A 12360-nucleotide genomic window follows, 5' to 3' on the forward strand; every position below is an offset into this window, starting at 1 on the left:
AGTTGGATCCAGTTGAAACCATTGATATTGGCCCATTAAGCAGAGATTCTGGAGTCAGTGTTATAGCTTGGGGGTATAGACATACTTAGCAACTGGCAGAATCCCCACATTGATTCCCCGACCTGTGGAGTGAGGGCTATTATGGTAGAAAAGTTCAAATAGAAGCCACTAGAACTGTCTATACCTAGGAAAATAGTAAACCAAAAACAATGCTGCATTCCTGGAGGGATTACAGAAATAAAGTGCTTAAAGGATGTAGAGCACTGTTTCCCACCTCATCCCCATTCAACTCACCTATTTGGCCTGTGCAGCAAATAGAGCTTGGAAGTGACAGTGGGTTATTGTAAGGTAACTATGTTGTGACTCTAATTGCAGGTGCTATACCAGATGAAGTTTCACTGTTTGAGAAAATTAACACATACCCTGGTACCTGATATGCAGCAGTTTATCTGGCAAATGCTTTTATCTTGATTTTGTCAGTAAAACCACCGGAAGCAATTTGCTTTCAGATGGCAAGAGTAGAAACACAATTTCACAGACGTACTTTAGGGATATATCAAATCTCCAGCCCTATGTCATAATCTAGTCTGCAGGAATCTTAACTGCCTTTCCCTTCCACAGTACATCACACTGATCCATTACACCACATTGATGACATTATGCTGATTGAACCTAGTGAGCAAGCAGTAACAACTACCCTAGACTTATTTGTACGGCATTAGTGTATCAGAGGATGGAAAATAAATCTGACAAAAATCCAGGGGCCTTTCCACCTTAGTGAAATCTCCAGGATTTCAGTGGTGGGGGGCGTGTTGAGATATCCCTTCTAAGGTGAAGTATAAGTTGTTGCATCTGGTCCTTCTTACAGCCAAAAGAGAGGCACAGCATTTAAGGTGTCTCTTTTGGGATTTGGAGGCAATATGTTCCTCATTTGGTAGTGCTACTCTTGGTATCAAGGGACTCAAAAAGCTGCTAGTTTTCAGTGTGGCCTAGAACAAGAGAAGGCTCAGCAACAGACCCAGTGTGCTGTACAAGGGGCTCCACCACTTTGGCCATACTATTCATCAGATCCAATGGTATCTGAGGTGTCAGTGGCAGAGAGATGTAGTTTTTAGCCTTTGGCAGGCTCTTATATGTGAATCACAGCATGGACCCTTAGGGTTTTGGAGGAAAGCCCTGCATCCTCTGCAGATAGCTACTCTCTTTTCCAGAGCTGTGGGCCACCAAGTTACCATGCAACCTGAGCTGTCCACTATGAACTGGATGTCTTCTGACCCACCAAGCTATAAGATTATGCACAGTAGCACTCCATCATCAAGCGGAAGGGGTATATGCATGGTTAGGCTCCAGCAGACCCTGAAGGAACAAATCAGTTTACTGGGAAGATTTCTGACCGTCATGGGTATCTCATAGAGGAGTAGTAGTGCTGGGGCTGTCCACTTTTAGGTTGTGCCTGTATACTGTGCAGAACCATCTGTAAACTAGGCCTGTTTTCTCTCTCTTAGTCAACTGATTATAGAAAATTCCCTAATAAAGCCATAGATGCAGGCAAGGAGAAGAAGGGAAAGTAGCAGGGGTAAACTATGAGGAAATGGCCCAAATGCCCATGGGCCTCACTCCTTCCAGGGAGGACAGTGGTGGAGAGGAATCCTTCCAGTGGACAGAACTTTGAGCAATGCATCTCGTTGTTTATTTTACCTGGAACAAGAAATAGCCTGAGGTTTGATTGTATAGCAACTCACGGGATGTGGTCAGTGGTTTGGTTGGATGGTTAAGTCCTTGGCTGAAGACTAGGCCAGCTCAAGTCTTAGAGTTAATAACCAAGAATTAGTGGTGGACTGAAGCGAAAGTCAAAAGAAAAATATCATTGAAACAGTGAAAACAAAACAAAAGCAATAAAACATCTATAATTGTTCTTATAAACTTATATTACATACTTAATTTGTGCTAGGCACCTCACTAGTTTCTTTACTTACCTTAACTCAATACATCCCCACAGTCCTGTGAATTAGCCCATCATCATGTCTTCTGAAACAGCAGAAGGTCTGTATATTGTTTTTAATTATAGGGAGACAAGCCTCATAAATCATCTGTTTTTCTCACAGATGGATGAAACTGGCTTTCATATCAAAATATTTTACTCTTTCTCTTCACAGTCCTGCCTCCAAATCACATATTACAGAGGCTCACATGGTAGAAAAGCCAACTAATTATGTTGTGACCCCATACTCCATCAAAAATCACTCATAAGCAAAGGGAAGGACAACTATGATGACATCTACAGTGCTTCTATTTCTTTTTCTTTTCTCTAAATAAAGTACCATGTTTGTAGCTTAGTTTTGGTTACAAGTGATCACCAATTACCCACTCACTTTCACATTAAGGGCAATTAATTGCTGGCAGAGAGTTTATGACTCTAGGGTAACAGAGAGAGAGAGAGAGAGAGAGAGAGAGAAAGAGAAATTGAGGGAGACTAATTTAGGAAAACTGTGGTCAAAATTTAAAAAGTGAATTTTCTTATGTCTTTTGGTGGAAATTGAAACCAACCCAATAATATTGGACCTCATTCTGTGATATTATCAATTTCTCAGGATTATATATTAACTGATTTTGGGATTATTTTTATTATAGATATTTAATTTTTTATAAAATAAATGTGTAGCCTAAATCTACTTAGAGATAGATTTATGGTCATCTTTAGTAGAGACACTTGTGTAAATTTTTTTAAATTAAGATTTAGGAAGAGAGAAAAGAATAAATGTTTCTATAACTAATATAATATATTCTTTCATGATATTTTGGCATAAAGAAATGCCTGACTACACACATAATTCTTGCATTTGTGGTATTTCTTTCTTTTGAGGGAATACAAATTCTAGTGCCATAATATTTATATATATTTAAGTTAGAAAGTGAATTTTTGCCATTTTCCATAGGAGGTAAAACTGTCCTTTATGATAGTCACGTTGCAGATAATCATATCCAGGATTTCATTTTCAGTTGCCTCCAAAGATTACTATATGAAGTAATAAAACCTAATTTCATTATCCATAGTACCCAACTATACTTTAAAAACTTTAAAGGTACATGTTCTTAATTTCATTTTTAAAAATTCTACATATCAAAATGAACACTTAAGAGTTTTATTCTTCAATCAAATGAAATATTATAATGAATATCTAAACACTCTCATAGACATAAAAATCATCCTTAGTTTTCTTTCCCCACCCTCAGCAAATCCAGAGAGAGCCCTAAAAGATTATGTTACTCCTATATTTAGTTTTAGTTTTCCTCTATTTCTGCTATACCTCTGCTTGCTAATAGCAATTACGGCCAAAAAATAATAATAAAACTATTAAAATGATATTCCTGTCAAAACAGTTTCAGAAAATTGCTACAGAACAATGCAACAATCTTTCAAATTTACCCACTTCCTCCACAGTCTCATTCCCCAAATGGTCTGCCAACAATTGTACTTTAATAAACACATCATAAGACCAACAATGAACCTATTAGGATACATTGCATACATTGTGAACTGTTTTTCTTTCTGAAATGATGGTTGACATCCTAATTTTGGTTGGAGGGAAGAAAATAAGAAATAGAAATCAAGAATAAAGGTAATACTAATTTAAATGTCTCATTTTTCCTCCAAGCTACAATACAATAGTTGCTCTGACTTATTCTTATCCACCTGATCATGGAAAATTTGATTTTATAAAATGTTTACTTTTTATGAGTATTTCTGCTTTACCAATATTTCTTTTCATTGTCTACCATGTTGCCACATTTTACACCTCCAGGAGGCACATTATGCATTGTGTTCTGGGCCGTGCAGTGCATAGAACTGCACTGCACTTCTAAGTGCAGAATAATGATTATTTTGATTGATAATTGACTTTATTCTAAATAGCATACCATCATTATACTGGCAGTATCATATGTTCTTATTAGTCAAAATTCTCAACTACCAACTATATAAATGTATTAAACTTCGGAAAGCAATGCTTGGAGAATTTTTAGCAACGTGGCAAATACAGGTGATGGACAAGTGCTCTTATCCCATTAAGACAAATAGAAATGCTAGATAAATCATAACAGTTAAAGAAGAAGCCTAATTCAAAAGAAATGAATAGCCTCAAGTACCAAATTAAGAGACCAAATAAAGCCAGAGCTTTAAGACAAGGTGACTTTGTGGTCACCTATGAAGGATTCAGGTCAAAACAGGATCTAGGAGTAGGAATCTGGATTTCCAATGCTCACTGTAAGACATGAAACTTGTTATTAAGCCAATGTAAGGTGCACCATAAAAACCAAACAATCTAGTGCTCCCCTAACTCAGGATCCAGAACAAAGAACACTTCTTCCCATCAGCCTGGACCGAGTATAAAGAAGTTTGCAGTGTGACCAGTGTCAATGAAAAATTAATCAGTGGATCTAAGAGAGAAACAGAGAATTTTATTCGAGCCAAATGAAGATTATTACATGGGAACAACCCCTCACAAAGCTCTGAGAACTGTTCTGTCCATTAGAAATCAAAGCACAGTTATATAGGTTTTTGAGACAGAGGGCTGTACATTAAATGCTGTAGATAGTTTGCATAATGCAGATCTGTAAGTACAAAGTGGTGAGTCATTGTGACCCCTTACAAGACCAAGAAGGAGTGTTATCTTTTAAGAATTTGTTTTGTATGTGCTAGGAGAATGGTACTCTTTATGGTTGAGCAGGTATTTCTGCCAATGGGGAAGGTTTGGTTGATGCACAATGCAGATACACAATGCACAGTAGAGGGGAGAAAGGGGGCCAAGGGCAGAGAAATTTTTTTTTCATGTTTAAAGTTTTCTTGTCTTGCCATAAAATATAACTTTTTATCTCATCCCTAGGATTTCAGATGAAAAGTAATTTTGAATAAATCAAGGGCTTCATTATTCCCCACATATGTGCTGCAGTCTGAACTTGCATGGTGTTATTATGGTGATATTTCTAGTAAAAGAGAGTTGGAGGGAAATTGGAAGTTCATCTCTAGGAGAATAGCTAGTAACATTTGTTACATGTGTACTTGGGAATATTAGCTTAGAAAGAAAAAAGCTAGTTTGCCTAGAGCACAATAGGCAGATATTAAAACATAGGTTAAGTGAAAAAGTCAAGAAACAAAGTGAATTTTATAACATGATACAATTTAAAAAATTAAAAACTCATGCATTTAATGTCACATATAGGTTTTATAAGGATGAGTTCATAGTAAAAGACATATATCAAATTTATTAACATGAGTGCTTATGGTAAGGAAGAAATATGCTCTTGAATCTGAGATGAAAGGGGAAAATAAAATAACATAAATGGTCCCCAAATAAGTGAGGAGCTAATTAGGAAACTGCTATGGTAGAGGATGACAAATAACTCTATAAAACTCGTACCCATTAAATAATACATTAAAACAAAACATAGACTTTTAAATGGTTTTTGGGGAAAAGAATGAATAATGTGGCAATTATAAATATATGTATAAGTAAACAACAACTAAAACACTATATATCAGACCTGTGGGATTCTACCTAAAAGCTAATAAGGCAGAAGTTTCACTTCCAGGATGACAGCATGAGGAACTCTGCAGACCTGTGCCCCTCCAGCAAAACTGGTGAAATTTATTTTTAAACATACACATTTAAAGTCTCTGAAAATAGTCCTAAGAGAATACAGCAAATGAAGAAATATTTGTTTAATAAAACCTAATAAAATCATTTAATAAAATCAAGAGTCTATGGTCTTTGGACCAAGACCTACTCTGTTCCTCCCCACTCCAACTCAGTGATATGGAAACTCCACTCGGGTTGTAGAAGTCAAGAACACAAGACTCCTTTTCCCCCTACTCTGATTTGGAGGATTATCATCCTGGGAGGAACAGGATGTGAGCATATTTTTTCCTGCCCCCTGCTCCCTGTTTCTGAAACTAAGTTCCAAGTGAGAATGCACAAGAAGTGAGGGCTGCCTTTCACCCAAACACCACTCATGGGGTGCAATGCTTCTGAATACTGAGGCCCAGATCATCTTTCCCCAGCTCATGGGGTAGAATGTTTTACAAAAGGAAAGGCAAGCCAAGTAGACGTTGAGCTGCTGCCCCTCTCTACCAAGTTCTCAACTACTAAATCAAGGGTGTTATTTAGAAAGAAGTTCACCATTGTCCCTGCCCCCAACATCAGAGCCATTGCTCAGAGATTTTGCCCTGGTGAGAAGCAGGCATACAACAGAGAGCTCCAAATCTCCCTCCTTAAGAAATGACTTCATTTGCAGCTGAGTGTGAAGTTCAACACTAAGAGTACTCTCAGAAACAGTGGAGATGGTGGTGAAAGGCAACTGGGATGAGATTGGCAGATTCACTAGAGAAATATAGACAGAACAGTTAGCCAGAAAAACAGGGACAGGTGGAAGGATGCCTTCTGGGAGCAGAACAAATCTCAAACATTATCCAAGGAAACTGTCCTTTTTAAAGAACTTGAATTTGATTGGATTAGTCGGTGGAACAATTTATGCCCCAGGATATTATTAAAAGCAATAATGCAATCAGCCAACAATTAGTGAAGCTTAATAGCTGGATGTGGTCAGGGAAAGAGACTATTACAGAACCCTGCTAAAACCACTGTCATTGCAGGGTGAATATGGGCACATTCAGGGCTATGCACTCTGAGGAGCTGCACACAGCCCATCAGTAAAGAAATGGATAAGAAAATGCTAATATAGTCACACAAGGGAATAATATTGGACAGTTAAAATTAATAAGCAGGATTTGTACTTTCAATACAGATTGATCTCAAAAGAGTAATGTTGAGTGAAAAAGATATGCACAATTAAGGAAGAGTATAACAGGGTATCAACTCCATGAGTAACCTTTTATTCCCTTAAAAATGACATGAAGGAAATATGAAAATAATTTCTTCTTTATAAAATGTGTTCTTTTTATTTAAGCGTAATATTTATCAATTTAAATTATAGAGGATTTTTTTTCATTTTCTGTACTTCCCTTTAGGTTTGAAACGTTGCAAAATTAAAACAAAGACTTAAACCATTTTAGCATCATGCAGTAGTAAGTGAGCTATAAGAACAACCATAGAAAACCATGTTTGCTACATTAAACTGAAAATAGTGAACAAATAAAAGTCAGGACATAAGTACATATATGACAGTTATTGAAATCAAGTGAATAAGTTTTTCTATAATAAATAAACAAAATAACTTTGAAAATTATAAATTACTATAACTGACTCAAAAAAAAATCTGAGGAATTTAAACACATGTGTAAGTTGACTCATTGATTTTCTACCCACTGAAAACTCTTACAGACTGCAGGTTGGAATGCAGATTGGTGCTTTTGAGAGAAACGTGTCAAAACATAGTAAAGTTTAACATGCATATGTTCAATACTCTAGCAATTTCACGCATAGTGGGTATAAACCTTAGAAAAATCTCATCCATATGTGCAAGGGAGTCATGTAAATGACTGTTGAATGAAGCAGTTCTTGTGATAGCAGCATAGTGGAAACTTCCCAAATGTCCACCCAAAAGAGAAGCACATCATGAAGTTTTATAACTTTTTAAAGTGAACCAGAATTTCATACGTTAATATGAATGTGTTAAAAATAAATAAAACTTGTGCTGTCATACAAAAAAATAAGAATTTATAGATGGATATATATATGTATATAAAATACAGATGGATTTATATAAAAATACAAATTACTGTAGATAAATATTAAAAGATGAAAATAAAACCTTTATATAGTTTATGGATTTATACATTTATAATAAAATAAAATCTTGTATGAAAGTAAGAAGCAAAGAATTTTAGATAATGGTTTCCTTGGTGTAAAATACTTTAGAATAGTATTGGCAGAAATGCAGGGGGCTCCAACTGTATTTTAAATGTTTTATTTCTTTAAGAAAAAATTTAGAGAAAAGTAATCTTCATAACCAGTGAAATTCTAAAAGAGTTGGAATCAGAAAGCTGGCTTTTGATGTAATTTAATGAACATAGGTTTTCTTTTATTCTCTTATATTTAACTTTCACAGTGAATTAACTCTCAATGCGAATGTTGAGGCAATACCTAGAATGAGGAAAATGATAGTTCCCCCACCCATTGCTTAACATATTTATTGAATAGATGCTTAAATATACATCTGTAAGTCACTAATTTAAATGAGTGAATGCACATCATGAAATGATGACACTTTATACATCTGTTCATTTTCTCTATCTCTACCATTTTTAAATATGCCTCTGGGAGAAAAAAAAAATGTTTTTCTTTGGAAAAGCTGTTATGCTTTTTACTCTCAAAAATATCCCAATTTACACTTATGACACTTTAAAAAAATGAAATCTTTCACTTTCAGGATAAGTCAATATTAAAAAAAATGTGGGATTTTATGTTAACCTGCTTCCAGCTAATTTTATTATTGCTGTTGGATGTGGTTGAATGTATATATTGCCTTTGACACTGTTGGTTGGTGTTGTAAATACTGACAGTAGCAAAGCTGTGGGTAAGTCAACCTCTACACTGATTTCAAAAATGCCCATTTGGTCTAGAGATTAAAAGTGTATTTGGGATATTACACAGCAACTTCTACATCAATGATCATGTTTTCTTCCCAGCCTTCTTCCATCTGGCATATTTCCTTGGCATCAGACCAGAAAATCTGGAATTCACCAAAAGTTTCAAGAATAAAAAATCAGTAGATTTCACAGCACTGACAGAGTTGGATGGCAGTGGATGAAGTGATAATGAGTATAGATCTCAGTGTGGTGACAAAACCGGAGTATAGGATTTTTCTCATGATATTAAAGCTCTCAGGTAGACATAAGATCTGCTTTGGGAATGAGAACACTGAGGTACATTAATTAGGGTTTTGATTGACAAAAAATGTAAGGGAAGCAACTATGAGATGCTATGAGATTACTTTCTTGGTTGATATAATATTCATGATAGGGTTAAATCTTATCTCTATGCTCAAATCAAGATATGAATCATAAAGAAAAAAAATTTAGGTACCCTTATTATATTTCCATATATTTTTGTTCTATTGCATTTTCTAGTTAAACTGAAGCAATCTTACATGCTATTGTTGTTCAGAAACATTCATAGATCTTTTTTTCTATACTTTTAAGTCAACTTATTTTCAAAACCTAATATTACATATTTAATTTAGGCAAATGCTTGATGATAGATTCTTAACATTAATATATCCTCATCCTAATCAGAAGATATTCAGTGATATTGTTAAAAGAGAAAAACTATAGCATTTCAGATTTTCTCCAATATATAGTGAATTCAATGCTCAGTTATCATGATCCAGTCTCTGCAAGGACAAGAATTTGAATGAGTTAGTGTTACACATGAGTATTGAATATATGCATATTTTAATTTCACCAAATACTCAATTGCCTGGACTTATTTTATACTTGTTACTTTAAAAAGCAATATTGTTGAATGATAATTTTACTTTTTGTTTGTGGGCTACTAAGTATGGATATATACATATGAATATTTCTAGCTGTTTATCTCAACTTCCCATTATTCCATTTAACATACACTTAAATGTCCCTTTTTCTTCCTCTCTCTCAGATTTTTTGGGGGTAGAGTCTTCTATTATACTTTACTTTTTTTGTTTTTCTCTTGTCTCTTTGGCACTATATTTTAACACTCTTTATTAGACCTTTTTCATACCCACACTTTGGCAATTGTAGCCACTCATATAACTTAATTTATTATCTATATGATGATTCTTAAGCATATACATATATTACAAAAACAAAGCACACACAAATATATATATAGAGAGAGAAAGAGAGGGAAACAGAGACAGAGGGACAGAGGCAGAGACATAGATACAGAAAGAGACAGAGACAGAAACAGAGACAGAGAGACAGAGCATAGATGTATTTTGTATTTCCAATTGCCAACCTGTTATACTTATTGGATATATCACACACTCAGCACATCTAAAGTTGAACTAATTCATGCTCTTTTCCTTTTCCCAACTAACTGCACAAACCTGCTCCTCTCACAATATCTAATTCTGCTAACTGCACTACTACCTGTACAAAGAACCAGCTACTATTCTCTATATCCACCGTGATTATCTGAGTCTAGGCCACCATCATCTCCTGCCTGAATTTTCTGCCATCTCTCTACTTGTTTTGCCTCCTTCCAGGTTCCATCTATTCAGTATAATTACTAATTAGAGAGAGTGACTCCTCCAAAATGAAGAATGAATCACATCACTTACTGTTTACCTTTCAATGCCTTCAAGCCCTTGGGAATAATGTTCAAACTCTTTACTGTAACTTGCAAGACTCATTTTTTTTTTTATTGGAGTAAAGTTGCTTTACAATATTGTGGTAGTTTATACTGTACAGCAAAGTGAATCAGCTATATGTATACATATATCCCCTTTTCTGGATTTCCTTCTAATTTAGGTCACCACAGAGCACTGAGTAGAGTTTCCTGTGCTATACAGTAGGTTCTCATTAGTTATCTATTTTATACTTAGTATCAATAGTGTATATATGTCAATCCCAATCTCCCAATTCAACCCTCCCCCGGTATCCATATGTTTGTTCTCTACGTCTGTGTCTCTATTTCTGCTTTATAAATATGATTGTCTATACCAATTTTTTTCAGATTTCACATATATGCATTAATATATGATATTTGTTTTTCTCTTTCTGACTTAACTTCACTCTGTATGACAGTCTCTAGGTCCATCCATGTCTCTACAAATGACCCAATTTCATTCCTTTTTATGGCTGAGTAATATTCCATTGTATATATGTACCCGCGTCTTCTTTATCCATTCTTCTGTTGATGGACATTTAGGTTGCTTCCATGTCCTGGCTGTTGTAAATAGTGCTGCAATGAACATTGGGGTGCATGTGTCTTTTTGAATTATGGTTTTCTCTGGGTATATGCCCAGTAGTGGGATTGTTTGGTCATATGGTTGTTCTATTTTTAGTTTTTTAAGGAACCTCCATACTGTTCTCCATAGTGGCTGTATCAATTTACATTCCCACCAACAATGCATGAGGGCAAGACTCTTTTTGATTGTTTCTTGCCCATGTCTCCAGATTCATCTCTTGTCACTTCACCTCTCCACTTTAAACTCCAGCAATATTTACCTTTTAATTTTTGATTCTACCTAATTCTTCTTGGCCTTAAGGACTTTGTATATGCTGATAGCTTTACTTACAATATTTTCCCATTTCTCTTCTTAGCCAAGATAACTCTTAGGCATCCTTCAGGCACAAATTATTGACCATTTTTTGTAGGATGATTTCTTTGTCCTTCCAGGCTAGAGTAAGTCCTACTGTGTTTACCATGTTATCTATCCTGTATTTACCCTATCACTGCCCTTATATGCTTTTTTTTTTTTTTGCGGTACAGGGGCCTGTCACTGTTGTGGCCTCTCCCGTTGCGGAGGACAGGCTCCGGACACGCATGCTCAGCAGCCATGGCTCACGGGCCCAGCCGCTCCGCGGCATGTGGGATCTTCCCAGACCCCGGCATGAACCCGCATCCCCTGCATCGGCAGGCGGACTCTGAACTTTAATCTCCATAAGAGCAGGGGGGCTATATTTATCTTGCGCACCATTATACATCTATGATCCAACACTTTGCATAGTCCATAGATGATACTTAGTAACTTTTTTTTTTTTTTTTTTTTGCGGTACGCGGGCTACTCACTGCCGCAGCCTCTTCCGTTGCGGAGCACAGGCTCCAGACGCACAGGCTCAGCGGCCATGGCTCACGGGCCCAGCCACTCCGCAGCAGGTGGGATCTTCCCGGACCGGGGCACGAACCCGCATCCCCTGCATCGTCAGGCAGACTCTCAACCACTGCGCCATCAGGGAAGCCCAGTAACTATTTTTTCTATCGTGCAAATGCATGGTTAACTGAAGGAATACACTGACGCATATGCTCCTGGCTAGTTAGGCAACAGTGAAACATTTGTCTGTTAAAAAATCATGAATGATCAAAACAGTTGGATATATGTATATATTTATGTTTCACTTTATTCAAATATTTCCATAAATTATTAAGTAAATGAGATTTTTCCCCAAGCACTCCATAAATCTAGAATTTGGAATCATCTCTATGCTTTTTTGGTTTAATATTCCCCCTCTTTGTATTTTTTTCACATTTTCTTTTCCTCAATTAGGTTTCATTTGGTAAAATGATGACATTCTTTACATGCAGATAAATAATCCATAGAGACAATAACACATCAAGACAAGGTAAATAACACATGTAGACAAGAATAATTCTTTAATATATAGTATCCATGCAATAAATATAAGTGGGATAAACTAAT

This window comes from Delphinapterus leucas, chromosome 5 (assembly GCF_059928025.1).
Source record: "Delphinapterus leucas isolate spDelLeu-1000000601 "Yukka" chromosome 5, BTC_Dleu_Yukka2, whole genome shotgun sequence".
NCBI classification, from domain to species: domain Eukaryota; kingdom Metazoa; phylum Chordata; class Mammalia; order Artiodactyla; family Monodontidae; genus Delphinapterus; species Delphinapterus leucas.